Source organism: Leptodactylus fuscus, chromosome 4 (genome assembly GCF_031893055.1).
Source record: "Leptodactylus fuscus isolate aLepFus1 chromosome 4, aLepFus1.hap2, whole genome shotgun sequence".
Lineage (NCBI taxonomy): Eukaryota > Metazoa > Chordata > Amphibia > Anura > Leptodactylidae > Leptodactylus > Leptodactylus fuscus.
The window spans coordinates 61,611,191-61,631,355 of NC_134268.1; the positions used below are offsets into that span (position 1 = coordinate 61,611,191).

General features: G+C 44.0%; 1 protein-coding gene and 1 non-coding gene across 2 annotated transcripts in view; one reads left to right on the forward strand and one right to left on the reverse strand.

Moving 5' to 3' along the window:
• LOC142201083 (chloride channel protein D-like) overlaps positions 1 to 20,165 on the reverse strand; it is a 96,975-nt gene that overhangs the window by 43,882 nt on the left and 32,928 nt on the right. The gene's annotated exons all lie outside the window — the stretch shown is intronic.
• LOC142201704 (U6 spliceosomal RNA) lies at positions 1,178 to 1,282 on the forward strand. Its single transcript, XR_012715610.1, has one exon. It is a non-coding gene; the product is annotated as a U6 spliceosomal RNA (small nuclear RNA).

Here is a 20,165-nt window from a genome sequence, read left to right on the forward strand (position 1 = left end):
ACGGCCGCAAACTAGCGCGGCGCATACGCTCCCCGCTCCCATTGAAATGAATGGGAGCGTGTACGGCACGCAAAGGGTCACGCGGCGTCTACGTGCCAAATCTCGCGGCACGTAACTCCGTGTGAACCCGGCCTAAGACAGGATTCCAGTGAAATAACCCAATAATGGCTGCTCCTGATTCAATAAAGCAGGGAGGGTAGAAATGAGATATTATATAATAAAATGCCTGCAGAAATCACATCCTGGGACCTAAACTACAAGTTAGACACATGATAAAGCCATATAAAACACTGTTTATTATATGATCGGTATTCGGTATCACACATCTTGTAGATGTCCATTTTAAATGTATTAGATCACATTGCAAGTTTAGCCCAAAATCATAGTTTGCCTTCAGGTCCATAAATTGAGAATTTATTATTTGTCAAATTAAGAAAAAAATCTATCTGCGAGTTTTGGCTATTTAATTCCGAAATTCTCTAAACCTTCAGTCATTAAATTCCTCAGTGGAAAAGTTGCGCATCCACATTCAACTATATTCACATTCAGCAACAGTATGTTTGGAGCCTGATCAAAGAACTTTGGAAACACTTGAAGGGTAGAGAAAATCTAGATAAAAATTCCTCCATTACTTATTTATGTTATAATGAGCTGTTGAAATCTAATTTTATGATAAATGACTATAGACATGACATTCTATCCTCTCTTAGGTCAGTCTATAGGCAAAGCTTTTTGGCACCTACATGTTCAATAGGATGAAGCAAACTGCTTAGATGTCACCATTATAACAACCTACCGCAGCAGAGAATTCACCATGTTAGAATGTCGATAAGACAATAAGAAATATTTGCAATGCGTCTTTCTCACCAATGGACTCAAAGCAGGAGAGCAGGTGAGTTACTATATGGACTCAAAGGGAGCAGGTGAGTTACTATAGCACCATATAGATGCTCATCTCCAACACCCACTGTTGTTGTGCACGAAGATGGATTGCAGATCAGATGGTTGACAGTGGGAAAGCAACAACTGTACTTGAGTACAGTACTTTACATATGGCCTCACTTCACTACAGTTGCCTTCAGCAGCAAGTGGGTTTAGGACTTTAAAACTCAGTCATTATTTGGGTTCTCTATGTCTTGACCTCCTTTATATAAAGGGGATGTTTTTCACGAATTTTCTTGTCAGCGGCAGTACATAATATACTTAAATTGGAAAGATTCAGAGATCAGCATGGGCCCTGCACAAGGGTGACACACACATTAAAGGGGGTGTCCAACAATCGCAAAAATCTTCAGTTCTTTCCAAATGTAAATGAAAGAAACTTACTAATATACTTTCCGCATGAGAACTTTATGTATGGTCTAATATCTCTCTGAGTGCTCTCATAACTGGAGCTTCTTCTGTCAGCCATGATAGAGAGCTTCCTCTACTTCTATGTGGAAGGTAAATAGGACCTTTCTCTTGCGAGGTATGGGCCCAATGCTGGACATATTGGCATTGTTAGTTTTGACACTGATATCACTCCACTGTCAGAAGGGTGGGCCTTACTACTTAGGGTCATCGCTGGGTGGTAAGGACTGCACCCCCGACAGTACTCTTCCAAAGCATCGCATCAGAAGTGGTGCTCCTTACCACCCAGTGATGATGCTGAGCATTAAGGCCCCCCTTCTGATGGTGAAGGGATATCGGTGCCGAAACTAACAGCACCCGGGCACTGAATTCAGCACACTGTCAGCTTTCCAGCATGAAAGGTCCTCTTTAAGTGTGAAGGAGGCGCCTGGTTCAGTTCATTACCAAAGCCATCACCTTTCCCTAGTGGACGCTACAATGTAGGTACAGTATATACAGGAAGCCTAAGAGTTTCAAAAACATTACCTGTAATTGCCACAGATATACTAAAGCAAATGGATTTCGGGTGTTATTGCATGGTCATATAAATTACAATAACAATTACAGATCAACAATATACATGTGGATAACCCTTATTATTCCTATGAATGGAGGATGGAGAATGTGCTACCAACCTAACAATCCATCATACAACCAACAAGCGTTTGCTCATTTGCTAACCAATCGCTGTCCTTAAAATGATGGGGGAACAAGGGTTTTTTCAAAATAATGTTGAATAATTTAATATTTGCAGCTTTTTTGCCCATTTTTAGCTTTTTTTTTTTCTGTGTTGTATTTAAGTGCCTAATTTACCAGAAAGGTGCAAGATGTAATGAAATAATGCTTGTGCAAATTCAGCCCAAGGAAATTGTGATTCCACTCCTGTCTTTTTGGGGTGCTTTAGTACTACCCATGTACTAAAGTGCAGTTGCCCTATTTTTGCACATTTTTAACAAAGCCTTACGGTAAATTGGCACAAACACATGACAAACCTTGCACATGTAATTTTTTTTTTTAACTGAAAAAAGGGGCCAAAATTAGAAGATAACAGGTGCAAGAGGCCTGATAAATGTCCCTCCCCCATTCACCTGCTCATTGCTATATGTAATACACCCTTTAGTAAGAGTAAAAGGGTAAGGATAAGAGGGTTGCTTTACATTTTGTCTGTACCACAATACCACCTCATCGTGATGTACAAGCCCGTTATGGAAGCTTCACTATTGCTAAAAAACCAGACCATTACAAACCCTTATTTTCTTCCCTGTCACTTTCTTGTGTTTATTCGTGCACCAGACACTATCCAGCAAGTAATTCACAAAAAGACTAAAGCTTCCATTTCTATTTACGTTTCTTATAGGTTCGGCTCATTTACTTCAATAATACTTTTGTAAACTACAATCGTGAAGAATGGACTTTTTTGGCATTTTCTCTTGGGAAAGCAATACAGGGAGTTGATCCAAACATTTACCACTGATTTTATGAAACAGAAACATCTGCCCTCTTTCACAGTAAGTGCTTTTTTGGCTTTGCTTCGCCGAGGAAAAAACCTGATGTGAATCAGCTTTGCACTGGCTAGACGCACACGTAAAGAGTTGCAGTTAACATTTAACCTAAGCGTGGCTTTGGATGAAGTGTGAAAGCATTCATCTCATTGTGGTAAATAGTATTAGCTGCAGCCACACACAGTGCACAGCTTGCTGGGTCTACAAATCTCTATACCGACAAGTTAAGATATAAAAATTGTATGGCCGCTGCTTACAGCCGAAAATATCAAATGTGTATATACACAACTTTCAAACTGCCTGCTGCTCTAGTGTCGATGATCCGATGGTCCCCTGCTGGTCTCTGTTTACACTGCTGCATCGATGACGTGCGACACTATCACACACTACGCATACTGACATTACTAATGTATCCAGTTTTTAAACAGGGCTATAAACTCTAAGGTAAAAATATAAATGAGTTTGTCCTGAAAAAAAATATATCAAGAATGGCTACAAAAGGAATGGGAAACATATAGGAAGTTCTTAGGCTCCGTTCTCACGGAGTAACGCGCCGCTCATTTAGACATGTATACACGTGTCAGAGCGCGGCGCTTCAAAACAGATCCCATTGATTTCAATGTGTAGTGCGCTTAAGCAGGCACCCACGTGTATACGTGTCTAAATGAGCAGCGTGTTACTCCGTGAGAACGGAGCCTTACACTTCTCCCTTCTGCTCAATCCACTCCTGACTTAGGCTCAAAAAACCGCAGCAAAATCTGCAACAAAAAAAGCTGCGTTTCTGCAATGTAGGGCTTCAGCCTAAAGGATTTTTCTAAGACTTTAATACTAATCGCCTATCCTCATTAGAATACAAGTGGTCCAAATCCTAACACCCTCACTAATCAGATGATTTAAAGGGGTTTTCCAGACTGAAAATATTAATGACCTACCCTAAGGATACATTATCAATATCAGATTGGTGAAGGGCTGGCAACTGGCACTACGTCGATCAGCTGTTCTCAGCAGCTGATATACAGAAAATGGAGCAGAAAGAAGATAGCTTTGTTCTCTATCTAGTGACTGAACCAAGTCACTTCAGCTTGGTTCCATTACAGAAGATAGGAGCTGATCTGCATTAAAGGGGTTGTGGAGGCAAAAAATGGACAATCCATTTAAGCTTTAAATAGGCTGGGACAATGAAAAAAAATTCATAATCATCTTTCCATGGTGCACCGGTGTTTTCCCTGCGCAATCCAGTCTTCTCTCAGTAGTGGAAGTCCCATCCACATGTGACTGCTGAGGCCAATCAGTGGCCTCAGCAGTTGTTGTAGTGGGACCAGTGATGTCACTCAAATATGTCACTGGTCTCTCTTCGGTGACTGCTGAGGCTACTGATTGGCCTTAGCGGCCACGTGGGTTACAAGACTTCCGGGGACCAAGGCTTGGTGCTCAACCAAAAGGGCTTTGGTGGCTGACACTGAAATGCTGGGGACAGGCGCGTATTTTTTTTTATGTTACACCTGCCCAGGGCAGGGTATTATGTGTACAGCATGATGGAGTTTGTTTGGCACCCAGTGGTAGCACTAATTGGTATGGTATGGTTGGTATGGTCCTGTCAAAAAAGCTTTGAGAAGCCTCGCAATAGATAATAATAATAATAATAATAATAATAATAATAATAATAATAATAGTATTAATGAGCTTAATCTAAATGTAAACTTCTTAAAGATATATGGGTGTTACAGTATTCTGATTTCCCCGTATAGGTTATATATACTCATTGCAGTGACAGTGAAAGGACTAGCTATTTAGCGAATATGTCTGCATTACACAGATTGTGAGTAGTGGTAGAAACTGACAAGCGTTGACTGCCCAACGTGACCATCAAAGTCAGAGAGACGGTTTGGTACCTTTTCTATATGCAAGTGTAGAACAGGATCTGAATTTTATAGTGAGAATTTATTATGCAGATTTTCATTAACCACATATTTGTGGCCACTATAAATGCAAAAAGCTACCGCGTAAGAGGCTAAAAAATCATATAAACTGCCATATGAATGAAAAAAAAAGATCCCAAGCATCTGTTAGATTAATTAAATTAACGGCTTGTTCTTTTGGGGAGGTTTAGGGGAATTAATCAAAGAAGTTCTCCAGCTTTACTCCTCAGCTAAAGACAGCTTGATTTAACAACATAAATATTCTTTTACGTTCAGCTGGGAAAATGCCAGTGCAAAATCAGCTCCATAAAAAAGTAATATTGTGGGTTTTCAAAATGCCAAAAAATCTTTGCTTCAGTAAATCTCCCTCAATGGTGTTTGATACCGTGTCACTTAGGACCCTGAAACTGGGTTTTTAACTTTTCTCTTGGTCCATGCAGACTGCGTCCAGTACATGGAGATATTTTAGGAATAAATAGCACAGGGAAGATAGATCATGGTTCTCTGTGCGTGGTGACTCAAATGGGAACGTACAATTGAGGCAATGTGGTAGAGAATGTCTTGTGTAAGGTTCAGATGGGAGTTTTTTGGACTGGATTTTGAGGCGCATTCTGCTGCATATTAGGCCCAAATGAATGGGCCTAGTCGGGAGGGAGTGTTTGCGCTGCGGACTCTGCGGCAGATTCCGCCACAGAATCCAAAGCAAGAAAGGGCAGGTCACTTCTTTTTTCCGCGAGCAGGAACAAACCGCTCGCGGATAAAGGAACCCATTGAATTCAATGGGAGGCAGTTCTTTAAGGCAGATTTTGACATGGATTCTGCATCAAAATCCAGCCCAGTGTGAACCCAGCCTTAGACTCAAGCCCAACGCTGTGTTTTACAGTACCTGCACAGTGAATAACTAATCCCATTCACACATCGCAGAAAAGAATTTGCAGCGGAAAAGATAATTTTTCAAAAACGTGATGCATTTCTCCCATATTTTTTTCTGCAACTTTTTATTGCTACGCTTCGCTTTGTAGGAACTTAGCCTTAGGGTGGTCATACACATTAGATAAAAGGTACCTGAATCTGCTTCTCCCCTCTACCTATTGAGAATATATGCATGCTCAACCGAGCCAAGCATGCACACATATGGGGGCTGGAAAGAATATCTGTTGGTAACTTATCTAAAGTGTAAGTGGCCAGCTTTAGATCCCACTTCATTAGATGTAATAGGCAAAAACTGGGAAATCGGAATAGCGTCAAAGAAACAAATAATAAAACAAATACCTGAATATACTTTCTAACACTAGGGTATGTTCACATGGCGGAATCTGGAATCCGATTTGGAGGCAGATTCTACACCAGAGTCAGTGACATATTCTTAAGCAGAACGCTGGAAATGTACGCATTCTGCATTATCATAAAGGCGTATTCCCACATCCGAGTTTCAGCCATGAAACTCGGTCCATTTGTTAACCGAATTTACTGGCCTGCACCTTATGCCCAGAGAGAGACTAGATATAGACAGTATAGATATCTATGCTACTAGGTGTCACTGCCTCCCAGTGACAAACTGTCCCATGCTAATCACATTACAGGACACTATGTCGCAGAGAGGAGACAGCCAACACAGAGACCGAGGTAATCCAGCCAACACAGAGACCGAGTTTTACGGCTGAAACTTGGTTGTTTGAATGCAGCCTAAGGCTGCATTCACACAGAGTAACGCCAGGCGTCATTTGTGTGTAATTTGTGTGTCTTTTACGGCCGTCATAAAACGTTTACATAGAGTTCTATAGGAAAAGACGGCCGTCATTTACGGCCGTCATTTACGGCCGTCATTGTAATGACGGCCGTAAATGACGGCCGTAAATGACGGACGTCTTTTCCTATAGAACTCTATGTAAACGTTTCATGACGGCCGTAAAAGACACACAAATTACACACAAATGACGCCTGGCGTTACTCTGTGTGAATGCAGCCTAAGGGTGCATTCACAAGGAAGAAAATGGCACTGAATTTGGTGTGGAATCCGTGTCAGATTCAGCGCTGAAAAAAAAGCCTCCCATTGACTTCAATGGGTTCCTTTATGTGCTAGCAGGAAAAGGAACCCATTGAAATCAATGGGTGGCTTTTTTTTCAGCGCTGAAATTCCACACCAAATTCCTCACCATTTTCCTCTGTGTGAATGCACCTTAATAGTCTCTCCTAGTAGTCCTGTCTGGATTTACACAGATTTATTTAATCACGCACCATATCATATAAATCTATATATCATGTTCCCCTTTTCTCCCTCTATGATATTCTGCTTCCAGATAGGATAGCAGAAATCAAACAGCTTCACTATACGTCTCCTCTCCCAACCTGCAAATCACCCATAGCTATATTCATATTGCCATTTTGGGATCTCATGCATAATATCACCCTTATACATTTTTATTTAGTATTGATGAACAAAAGCAGAGATACAATTCCATAATGATAGCAATTATGTGAATCAATATAGTCCCAAGCAGGGTTCTGCTATAGTAATACTATCCAATTTGTAACATGCTGTCTTATATAATGTGTATACAACAGCATTTAAGAAGTAACATAAAGCAGCCTAGGCCTAGGCCTGACATTTGTAGGGGACTCGGAGTTGACAACATCAAGGATTATTGATAGGCCCCATATTTCCTCCCGACAGGAAACTCAGTAAAGTATTCATGCGAGGCGCTCTGACTACACAGCTCACTTGTATTCGGTCTCCTATTATTGGGTGCATTGTGTAAATGACTTGATTTTCATAAAGTGCATGTGACACCGCTGTGCTATTCTGTGCCGCCATTCCTCACATCCCCCTTTGCTGTCAATAACACAGTGCTGGATATGCAGTAAATCAAGGCATCTATTCATGAGGCTCCCTCTGCAGTAAGTGTTAAAAAAAGAAACTCAGTAGGTCATATATTCCATTACATTTCACTAGACGTCAAGGAAAAGAAAACACATTTGTATCAGTTCAATCACTGAACCTTCAATGATTGAAGTCCCCTTTACTGTAGGATGGCTGCCGTTTGTTGTCTTTGTTCTTCTCCGTTAACACTGCCTTGTTAAGATGCCTGAGAGGCTGTGATGCTGTGTACTATAGCACAGCCAAGCGGTGAGGAAGGTGCAGGACTACTCAGTACAGAACCCATAGGAAGAGCTATTAGCACACAGATAATCCTTATCATTATTACACAGCACAGTTTCCCATTGGAAATACTCTTTAGAATATCTATTAGGCAGGTTTCATCAAAGCGTTTTGCTTACAGTTAGTATTTTTTCAGCTGTTCGTAACTGTGTACACAGTCAAAACGCAGAGATATTTCATTTTTAACGCAGTTCTAATTCCAGACCTGCAATATTTCCCTGCAAAAAGGATCTGTAGCCCTTGAGACCTCTCACGAAGCCAAACAAGCACCAAGCTCTGTACTGACAGCTGGCAAGAACCCCGTAGCCATCTACAGATAGGGCTCTGCTGCTTTTGGAGGATAACTTTGGTTTAGTTAATATCCTCCCGCTGGCTGCACCCATCTCTATCTACAGATAGGTCTCTTTTTACATACATGCACTTTGTATGGCAACTGAGGAGATGGACTGGGGATAGTCAAAGACAGTCCAAGTCCATGTTGCCCCAATACAGACTAAAGTAGCACATGCTACAATTTCTTTCTGGTCCATGACCCATGGGCTGTGTGGAAACACCATCATGCACTACTGTGGGTCCAAGGAGGACTTTTCTCTCCACTGGTTTTAGAATAAAATTGTCGGAAACCCGGCGGCCCCTATTATAGTCTATGTCAGGGGTCGGGAACCTTGGCTCTACAGCTGCTGTGAAACTATAACTCCCATCATGCTCCATTCACTTCCATCGGAGTTCCAATAACAGCAGTGCAAGTATACATGCTTGGAGTTGTAGTTTTATAACAGCTGGAGAGACAAGGTTCCCTACCCCTGGTCTATGGGATTCTGCGAGTTCCGTGTGTAACCACACTTTAAGCGGACAGGGTTTTCCCATGTGGACCCAAAGGATGGAAACCTGAACACTAGTCTGAACCTAGTGTAAGTCTTTTTGTTATGTAATATATACAGAATATACTGTACAGTCCATCCCTGTATACTGTATTCTGATTAGCAATATAGTTACAGCACATTTTTACTTTTTCCAAACAGGCTAAAAGCACCGCTGAGCATAGAATATGAAAACAAGGGAATGGACATAATCATTTGTTTCATTACTGTAAGAATCAAGGGAACCGGGCCAGTAATTGTTAAATACGTCTACTGCCATATACAGTGTTGGCCAAAAGTATTGGCACCCCTGCAATTCTGTCAGATAATACTCATGTTCTTCCAGAAAATTATTGCAAGCACAAACTCTTTGGTATTAATATCTTCATTTATTTTGCTTGCAATGAAAAAACACAAAAGAGAATGAAAAAAAAGTCAAATCATTGATCATTTTACACAAAACTCCAAAAATGGGCCGGACAAAAGTATTGGCACCCTCAGCCTAATACTTGGTAGCACAACCTTTAGACACAATAACTGCGAACAACCGCTTCCGGTAACTATCAATGAGTTTCTTACAATGCTCTGCTGGAATTTTAGACCATTCTTCTTTGGCAAACTGCTCCAGGTCCCTGAGATGTGAAGGGGGCCTTCTCCAAACTGCCATCAAGAGATCTCTCCACAGGTGTTCTATGGGATTCAGGTCTGGACTCATTGCTGCCACTTTAGAAGTCTCCAGTGCTTTCTCTCACCACCATTTTCTAGTGCATTTTGAAGTGTGTTTTGGGTCATTGTCCTGCTGGAAGACCCATGACCTCTGAGGGAGACCCAGCTTTCTCACACTGGGCCCTACATTATGCTGCAAAATTTGTTGGTAGTCTTCAGACTTCATAATGCCATGCACACGGTCAAGCAGTCCAGTGCCAGAGGCAGCAAAGCAACCCCAAAACATCAGGGAACCTCTGCCATGTTTGACTGTAGGGACCGTGTGCTTTTCTTTGAAGGCCTCTTTTTTTTCCTGTAAACTCTATGTTGATGCCTTTTCCCAAAAAGCTCTACTTTTGTCTCATCTGACCAGAGAAACTCCTTGATGACACTGCGCACGGTAGACACAAGAACATCCAGGTCTTTGGAGATGGACTTGTAGCCTTGAGATTGCTCATGCTTCCTCACAATTTTGCTTCTCAAGTCCTCAGACAGTTCTTTGGTCTTCTTTCTTTTCTCCATGCTCAATGTGGCGCACACAAGGACACAGGACAGAGGTTGAGTCAACTTTAAACCATTTCAACTGGCTGCAAGTGTGATTTAGTTATTGCCAGCACCTGTTAGGTGCCTCAGGTAAGTAACAGGTGCTGTTAATTACACAAATTAGAAAAGCATCACATGATTTTTCAAACAGTGCCATTACTTTTGTCCACCTCCGTTTGGTGTGGAATTATATCCAATTTGGCTTTTTGACAATTCTTTTTGTGGTTTTCCATTGAAGACAAATTAAATGAAGATAATAATACCAAAGAATTTGTGATTGCAGTCATTTTCTGGAAGAAAATGAGTATTATCTGACAAAATTGCAGGGGTGCCAATACTTTTAGCCAACACTGTATAGGGCTGAATTCTCTCAGCCCTTACTTTGTAATATGCTGTTAAAATACATTTCTCAAGAGATGATTTTGTATCTGTGGATGCAAGAAAAGCTTTATTTCTTTATTTATGTCGTGTTTACAGAGGAGTCTCTCAGATCCAGACATGACTTAGGTAGACAAGCAATCACTTTCCATCAGAATTCGGAGATTTTTTTTTTCCTCTAAGAGCCCAGAATTCTTTTTTTTCTATTTAGCCAGTATGTTTGTTTCTATTGCTGTCTTTACAGACTCCTTTAGTGAGTAAGATTGCTTTGGGATCTTTTTAAGTATACCATTATGGTTATATTTATTTGTCGCCGCTGTCTTATTAGAATTGTTTATATGCTTGATAAGTGCATTTAATTAACAACAGATCTATGTGTGCTGTTACATTTATGAGAAAATCCAATTCATACTTTGTTCTTTTAATTTGAGAATTAAATAGCTTTACATTTCTATTGGGCACTTGGGGAACTTGTTTATTGCCCTTTTCCAGATTACAGGGATTTTCACAGTGCCATCTGCTTTCTTGCTGCAAAAGGCATCCTCAAGTCACTTTTGCAGTGACTGAACCAATCATAAGATAGATACATACATTAACTTCATTGATTAAAAAAAGCTAAATGTGACAACATAGCAGCTTCCTAATGTGTATACAGATAAACACAAATGAAGCAAACTGTATACCCGGCCCTCAGAGATGCTTTCTTACACATAGTAACTATGGTAATTGAATTTAAAGCTCGTAGCTTCTTGTAGCAATTTACATCTTATACAATAATTGTGGCCCCATAAGATTAGGGGCCCTGTTGCACCTCTTCTCACTGCACACCCTGCAGACTATATCACTGATATCAAAATCAATTACTAAACATGCCACCCTGCATAGCAGCGGCATAACTGACAACCAACAACCTTGTTAGAATTCTACTTAACAGCAGTTGGGTGGAGGAGGTTTTGCTTAAGGATAAAGCCCCACAGTGCGGAAACCCCTTAGCCTAAGGGGGTTTTCCCATGGACATAACCATATTTCATCTTACAGACAATTACAAGTTAAATCCTTTTGCAAATATGAATAATATTAAATTTTGCAGAGTTTTGAAGATTATTTTTGTCTTTTGACAGATTGCCAATGGATACGACCATGAATGCAGGAATTTTCAATGGTCTGGCACTTGTCAGAAACCCAGCCATGATTTCCTTACTGTATGCAGTGTTTCTGCTGATAAGCAGTCATACTAAGGAAATCGTGGCTATGTTTCTTAAAATTCTGAGATTCTGCATTCATAGTTATACCCACAGGCAATTGTTAGAGGAAAACATTGTAATATTTAATTATATATATATATATATATATATATATATATATATATATATATTTTCCAAAACACATTTCAGTTGTCTACAAATTTAAAGGGGTACTCCCACGTCGCATACTCAACCGTCTTCGTTCCTCTAAAATCTTCTGTCTTCCGGCTTTGTCTCATCATTGGTGGGCGGGGTCACATATGCAAAGCTAAGCGGCGAGATGCCGCCGGCCCTGCGTGCGCGCTCATACACCAGTCTACCCTTCACAATGCAAATACAGACCCGACACCCTGCATCGCTTCTGCCGCTGCTGGCTTCATGCAGGGCAGAGCATAGCGATGTTGCTGGCTTCACCTGTGCCGGCGTCTAACCCTGTATTGGCGGCCCCTTCTCCCCAAAGGGTAAACTACCCCCCCAGGGGCGGATCCAGGGCCGGGCGAGCCGGGCAACCGCCCGGGGTCCCACGCTTAGCGGGGCCCCGCGGCGCGGCCGGGACCTAACAAAATGGTCCCGGTCGGCATGTCCCGACTCCAACTGAGCTCAGCGTTAAAGCAGGAGCTGACAGCTCCTGCTTTAAACGCCTATGTATTCGGCTCATCGGCGGTAGGACGCCGATGAGCTGAATGAATAGGCGTTTAAAGCCGGAACTGTCACAGCTCAGCTCCTGCTTTAACGCTGAGCTCCGGCATTTGTAGCCGCGATGTGATGACGTCATCACATCGCGGCTACAATATGTGTATGAGGGAGAGAGCTGCGAGGGAACGAGGAATGGTGAGTGTGTGTGTGAGTGTGTGTGAGTGAGAACGGCATGACACTGGGGCAGATGGAGGGGGGAGAACGGCATGGCACTGGGGCAGATGGAGGGGGAGAACGGCATGACACTGGGGCAGATGAAGAGGGGGAGAACGGCATGACACTAGGGCAGATGGAGGGGGGAGAATGGCATGACACTGGGGCAGATGGAGGGGGGAGAATGGCATGACACTGGGGCAGATGAAGGGGGGGGAGAACAGCATGACACTGGAGAAGATGGAGGGGGGAGAATGGCATGACACTGGGGCAGATAGAGGGGGAGAGAACAGCATGACACTGGGGCAGATGGAGGGGGAAAACGGCATGACACTGGGGCAGATGGAGGGGGAGAACGGCATGGCACTGGGGCAGATGGAGGGGGAGAACGGCATGACACTGGGGCAGATGAAGAGGGGGAGAACGGCATGACACTAGGGCAGATGGAGGGGGGAGAATGGCATGACACTGGGGCAGATGGAGGGGGGAGAATGGCATGACACTGGGGCAGATGAAGGGGGGGAGAACAGCATGACACTGGGGCAGATGGAGGGGGAGAATGGCATGACACTGGGGCAGATAGAGGGGGAAAGAACAGCATGACACTGGGGCAGATGGAGGGGGAAAACGGCATGACACTGGGGCAGATGGAGGGGGGAGAACGGCATGACACTGGGGTAGATGGAGGGGGGAGAACGGCATGACACTGGGGCAGATGGAGGGGGGGAGAACAGCATGACACTGGGGCAGATGGAGGGGGGGAGAACGGCATGACACTGGGGCAGATGGAGGGGGAGAACGGCATGACACTAGGGCAGATGGAGGGGGGAGAATGGCATGACACTGGGGTAGATGGAGGGGGGAGAACGGCATGACACTGGGGCAGATGGAGGGGGAGAACGGCATGGCACTGGGGCAGATGGAGGGGGAGAACGGCATGACACTGGGGCAGATGAAGAGGGGGAGAACGGCATGACACTAGGGCAGATGGAGGGGGGAGAATGGCATGACACTGGGGCAGATGGAGGGGGGAGAATGGCATGACACTGGGGCAGATGAAGGGGGGGAGAACGGCATGACACTGGGGCAGATGGAGGGGGGAGAATGGCATGACACTGGGGCAGATAGAGGGGGAAAGAACAGCATGACACTGGGGCAGATGGAGGGGGGAGAACGGCATGACACTGGGGTAGATGGAGGGGGGAGAACGGCATGACACTGGGGTAGATGGAGGGGGGAGAACGGCATGACACTGGGGCAGATGGAGGGGGGAGAACAGCATGACACTGGGGCAGATGAAGGGGGGAGAACGGCATGACACTGGGGCAGATGGAGGGGGAGAACGGCATGACACTGGGGCAGATGGAGGGGGGAGAACTGCATGACACTGGGGAAGATGGAGGGGGGGAGAACGGCATGACACTAGGGCAGATGGAGGGGGGAGAATGGCATGACACTAGGGCAGATGGAGGGGGGGAGAATGGCATGACACTGGGGCAGATGAAGGGGGGAAGAACAGCATGACACTGGGGCAGATGGAGGGGGGAGAATGGCATGACACTGGGGCAGATGGAGGGGGAAGAACAGCATGACACTAAGGCAGATGGAGGGGGGAGAATGGCATGGCTTTGGGGCAGATGAAGGGGGGAAGAACAGCATGACACTGGGGCAGATGGAGGGGGGAGAATGGCATGACACTGGGGCAGATGGAGGGGGGAGAATGGCATGACACTGGGGCAGATGAAGGGGGGGAGAGAACAGCATGACACTGGGGCAGATGGAGGGGGGAGAACGGCATGACACTGGGGCAGATGGAGGGGGGAGAACGGCATGACACTGGGGTAGATGGAGGGGGGAGAACGGCATGACACTGGGGCAGATGGAGGGGGGAGAACAGCATGACACTGGGAGAGAACAGCATGACACTGGGGCAGATGAAGGGGGGAGAAGAGCATGACACTGGGGCAGATGGAGGGGGGGAGAACGGCATGACACTAGGGCAGATGGAGGGGGGAGAATGGCATGACACTAGGGCAGATGGAGGGGGAAGAACAGCATGACACTGGGGCAGATGGAGGGGGGAGAATGGCATGACACTGGGGCAGATGGAGGGGGGAAGAACAGCATGACACTAGGGCAGATGGAGGGGGGAGAATGGCATGACACTGGGGCAGATGGAGGGGGAGAACGGCATGACACTGGGGCAGATGGAGGGGGGAGAACTGCATGACACTGGGGCAGATGGAGGGGGGGAGAACGGCATGACACTGGGGCAGATGGAGGGGGAGAACGGCATGACACTGGGGCAGATGAAGGGGGGGATGGCATGACATTGGGGCAGATGAAGGGGGGAGAACGGCATGACACTGGGGCAGATGAAGGGGGGAGAACGGCATGACACTGGAGCAGAGACGGGGGGGAAATGAAACTGTGGGCAGATAAAGGGGGAGAATGGCATGAAACTGGGGACAGAGATAGAGGGGGGGACATGAAACTAGGGGTAGATGAAGGGTGTATATGAAAATGGGGGGGAGATATAATTTACGGGTGACTGTAGGAGGATTATACTGTGTGGAATCACATGAAAATTGAATGAGAATGGGTGGAGTCAACATAAAAGTGGGCGGGGCCTAATTTGCTGCAGCGCGCTGCACGCGCCGCATGTTTTGTTCCCTCTTTCTAGTCTTCAACAGTTGGGAAGTACAGGTTAGAAGTGCGAGACCCCCAGTAAGTAGGGCCTCGCCAAAGTCAATTGCCCAGGGCCCCGCAAACCCTGGATCCGCCATTGCCCCCCCCCCCCCAGGCTCACTCCCGTGCACTTAGCCCCTCCTCCCTCCCCCCTCAGAGCAGGCTGACACATCACTTGACTCAGGAGCAGCTAGGTCAGGGCTGTGGCCACAAAAAAATGAATAAAGTAAGATAGTGGCCAAACAAAGCAGTTTTGCTGAAGCAATGTATTTAGGAAAAGTCTTACATTCACATTAATAAGCATTATAGATAGGATCCTTGTGACGGGACAACCCCTTTAAGTATGGATGTGTTCATGAGATTTGCATATTATTCGGCACAGAAGTATAATCTGAAGCTCCTGGGAATCACTAAAACCAGTGCAAGGACGTCCAAATTATTACATATTGTAAGCCGATGGCCAGTCAGATAATGGAGGGGGTGCACATCTCGCCCAAACTACTCAGGTGGGCGAGATGGGAAAAGTCCAGGAATGATTGTGTGCTCAGAAGACAACTTTTGTCTGCTGAGCATTTTGTTAAATTCTCAGTATTGGGCTGGATTTTTAGGAATGCAAGGTAAGTTGGCAGTGGAACCTTTGATTCCACCCGCCTCCAGTCCACACATTGTGGATGTTTCTACAGCAATGAGAAGGGACAATCGGGACCCCTACCACACCACCAATGTGATAGGAAACACGGGTTTAAACACAACAATACAGCTGCATATATATACGCCCACTACCCATGGGAGCCCAGTTATAGGCAAATTTCCTCATCCTTAACTAAAAGGATCTATATCCTTGCCTCTTCTACATTCGTTTCTGTTTATCCATTACATTTATAAAACAGAGTCTGATAAAGGCCAAGACTGGCCAAAAACGTTCATTTTCCTTACCAAGCATTGTATATTTGTCGTGAATAAATACACATTCGAGCAATCTACATTATTCCAGTGGGATCTTTATTACTTTGAGGTAAAAACTGCCATGCGGACACGCCACTACTTCTAAAAACAGCACGTTTTGGAAATCGCAGCATGTTAATTATACTTACGTACACGCCGTCAGTTTAGCCATAAGTATAATTACAACAGAAAGTCTGTGGAGGAAAACTCTGCAAACTTTCTGTTTACAGTGCTGCGGGAAGAACCGCGATGTGTTCCCACCACGGTTTTTCTTTATTGCTGCGGGACGTCCCATGAGGCTTTAGCCTTAGACTTAGCCTAATAAGATCTGTACTTGGTAGACCATGAGGTCATGTTTATTAGGGTGTCTGAAGGAACCTCAAAGAAATAATTACCGGATGTAACTTCATATCCCAAGTAGCCAATCTAGCTTAAGTATTGTACGGAAACTTTCTTTTGCTGTTGATATCAGTAGATGAATGTCTTTGCTGATGCCTTAAAAGATCCCGTTGGCTTTTACATTTAATTTACTGGCTAATAAATTCTGCATTATTCTGTCCACCCCGGCCTCTTTGCCTCCTTATTAACAAGGCAGTCAGCCAGTTATTGTTCCTCCAGTGACAATAAGAAAATACATGGTGACATAAAGATCAATCACAGCGTACTTCCTCCATCCATCTTTATATGAAAAGTGTATTTACTGACAATTGGAACAGCAGAGCAAAGACTGACCCAAGTTTTTATGTGTATAAGTTCAGCATATTTTATTAATTGACTTTGTTAAAAAGGTGTTGTCCAGAATGGTAAATTGCATTGAAGTGTCTCCAAATGGCCAGAGCTGCAACTTTGAAAGGGAAACTTCTGTCCCCAAGCGAAAACAAGGAAGCATAACTCATAGCTTGCAGAAAGGCTGCCCAGGCCAGCAGCTCTCCGACCATTACAACCATTGCTGAATTACACAATGTAGGTGCCGCTTTTTCATTTTTTTCATTTATGTATACATTTTAGACTGAAAATGCTCAAACTTACATAGAGAGGTGCTATACCTAAGATATTATGCATGGTGAGTTAGAAAACTCTGTAGCTTGCAGCATTACAGCAAAATGTGACTCTATGGGGGACACTGGGGTGGCATAATTTACCAAGATTTTCCATAGGGGGCAAAATATTTTTTAGGCAACTTACTAATTTTCTTGTGTACTACACTGATATAGGAGTAATATGTGTGTCACAGTTATGGAAGGTCTGTGACTGGGGGCATTAAAGGTAAATGTGCCTGACTCTATGGGGGTCACTGTAGGGTGGCACAACTTACTCACATTTAACATAGGTGTCAAAATATCTCATCCCTCCCCTTTTACACACTTGTTTGTTCTTCCCACCCCTTCCTCCACCAAAGGCTAGAGGAGGAGGCCATCTCATAGCATTCACATTGCTGGTCTCTATGCTTTATACACTGCATGTAGTATATTCAACTCCCTTCATAACCTGTTTATATATAGAATTGTACAGAAAATTAAATTCAATCCCCATTATACATTGCTAATATATATGGGGCTAATCTGGCGACTCTTCTATGCATATTTCTTATTCTTAATTTTTTTCTCATGTCAAAAATCAAGTCTTTATCTGATGTAAGGGAATTGCTAGTTGTGTAATTCCCCAGCAGCTGCTGCTGAAACCAGGAAGAAAGGAAGACAGAGACAGTGAGTCCTAAACTTGACCCTGCCCCTGTCCCTGCCTACTTGCCAGACCTGCTCTAGGCAACAGATGGTAGCTGGGTGACGGTCCCTTTGCTGAATAAGTGTACACAGAACAAGATAAGACAAGCAACACAGAAGAGGAGTCAGCAAGCCAAGTGTCAAAGCCAGAGAGTCAAAGCAGTACAAAATCGTAATCCAAAAGAGTAGCTACAATGGAAGCCAAAGGTCAGAGGTCAGTAATTCAATAGAAAGAGAAGAAGGAAGCTAGTGAGGACAAAGTCACATGACAGAGTCTTAATAGCCAACAAAACTGTGTGGGCTGATGAGCTTTACATAGGAAGCCCAGGACTTACCCCAGACTTAATTGGTAGACAGGTTGTCAATCACACAGGTAAGGCTAAGATTAACGATTTAATGAACGGAGAGAAACAAGGTGCAGGAGATGGATATGGTGGGAATTCAATTACAGAGGATAGATAATAGAGCATTGTTCAGACATTGCAACAAAAAAACTCTAAGCAAGTAATAAAACTTGAACATGCCTCCTGCGCTAGAGCGTACGAGCGGAGGGTGGCACAGAGACCCGAACAGACAGAGACGTTACATCTGATATGTGCCAACGAGGTGTAAAAACCTATTCACTTTTATTGGAGGAAGCTTTGATGCAGATTTTGGATACCATTCTACGCCAAAATCCTCCTGAAACCCATAACTTGTAAAAGGTGCCTTACAACAAGAAATATATTTCTGTATTAAGTTAACGTTGCACTTATTCATGTTATACTATAATCAAAGAAGATGAATAATTGTGTTTTCATATAGTTATGTATGATTTGGAAAAATGTCCTTCAACACCACATACAAAACGCATCCATCACGTATAATAAATAGCTGACTATTTCCTTTCACACAATGTCTTTCAAATTGTTTACATTGGTTCTTTCCAAATGGAAGATTAGAAATTAAAAGCCAAGAATAACTAGATTTTTGGACCCAGTTAGCAAATATGGATAATATGTATGCACCAGACGTCCTTTTAAGAGATCTCTGCCACATTTAAATCCTCCGTCCCATAACACAACCTTCTAAATTTCAGCCAAAGAGTAACACATGTTTTCTCTGGGGCTGTCATTTATTATGGTGTTAGAACCACGCAGTAAAGCCAATGGCAAAATGCAAGCAACAATCGGACTACTAGGAATTTAACTGGGTAATGCATGCTGTAATATATCCACCTGAAGCTGCCTTTCTAGCTTTCTTCTGGGCTGGGATTGATCAGCGTCCTGATTCTGTGGCAGGCAGTCAGCTACAAGTATCACAATGTTTTATATTTAATGGTGGCTCCAGGAACAACTACACTGCTCTCTGTATAGCCGCAGCATATCCAGAATACTAACTAATCCTGGGAAAGGACAAAAATAAATAAAAAGAAAAATGTGTTGACTCGGGCATCACAGCGGCACTGAACGCTCATGTATATTGCATGAATAATAATGTTTATTATAATATCATTAGGAAGAATAATGATCAAGTATTCTATCTCTATCTTTCTAAAGGTAAGGATGATACCTAGTTTTGTGGGGAAGTTACTTCCCTGGCAACTTAGCAACACCCTGGGGGAATTATTAAAACTGTCGATTCTTATGCCAGTCTTAAGTCATTCTCCACCAGGTGCACAACTTGATAGAGTTACTGAGGGTAAGTTCACACTGGGTTTTTGGGTCAAGATTTTGAGTCCGTATCCGCCTCAAAATCCTGATCAAAAAGATGGCTCCTATTGAAATCAATGGGAGCCGGTCAGTTCTTTTTTTCCGGGAGCCTTTTGTTCCGGCTCCTAGAAAAAAACATGTTCATTCTTTCAGGCGGATTCGCCTCACGACATCAGCCTGAAGACACTCCCTCCCAACTAGGTCCATTCATTTGGGCCTAATCCGGAGCGGAGTGCTTGACTGGATGCCGGTGCAGTACACCAGCATCCAGTTGCAGCTAACTGTATTTTGGTCCGGAACCTGAGGCAGCCTCCGCCTCAGGTTTCGAACCAAAAAGCCCAGTGTGAACTTACCCTTAGCGACTACGGCTTCTTAGTAACTCTGGTAGACATAGATGGATCTGGTCACAGATCCGTGCCAACAGACACTGGTATAGATTTGTGTTATAACTCACACCAATTTTCTGGCATGAGTTATAGTAAATCTGGTTGTCTGAGGCACCTATGACCCAACCCACCCAGATTCATGCCCTGCTCCACCCACTATCTAAAAATATAGTAGGCAGGGTGCA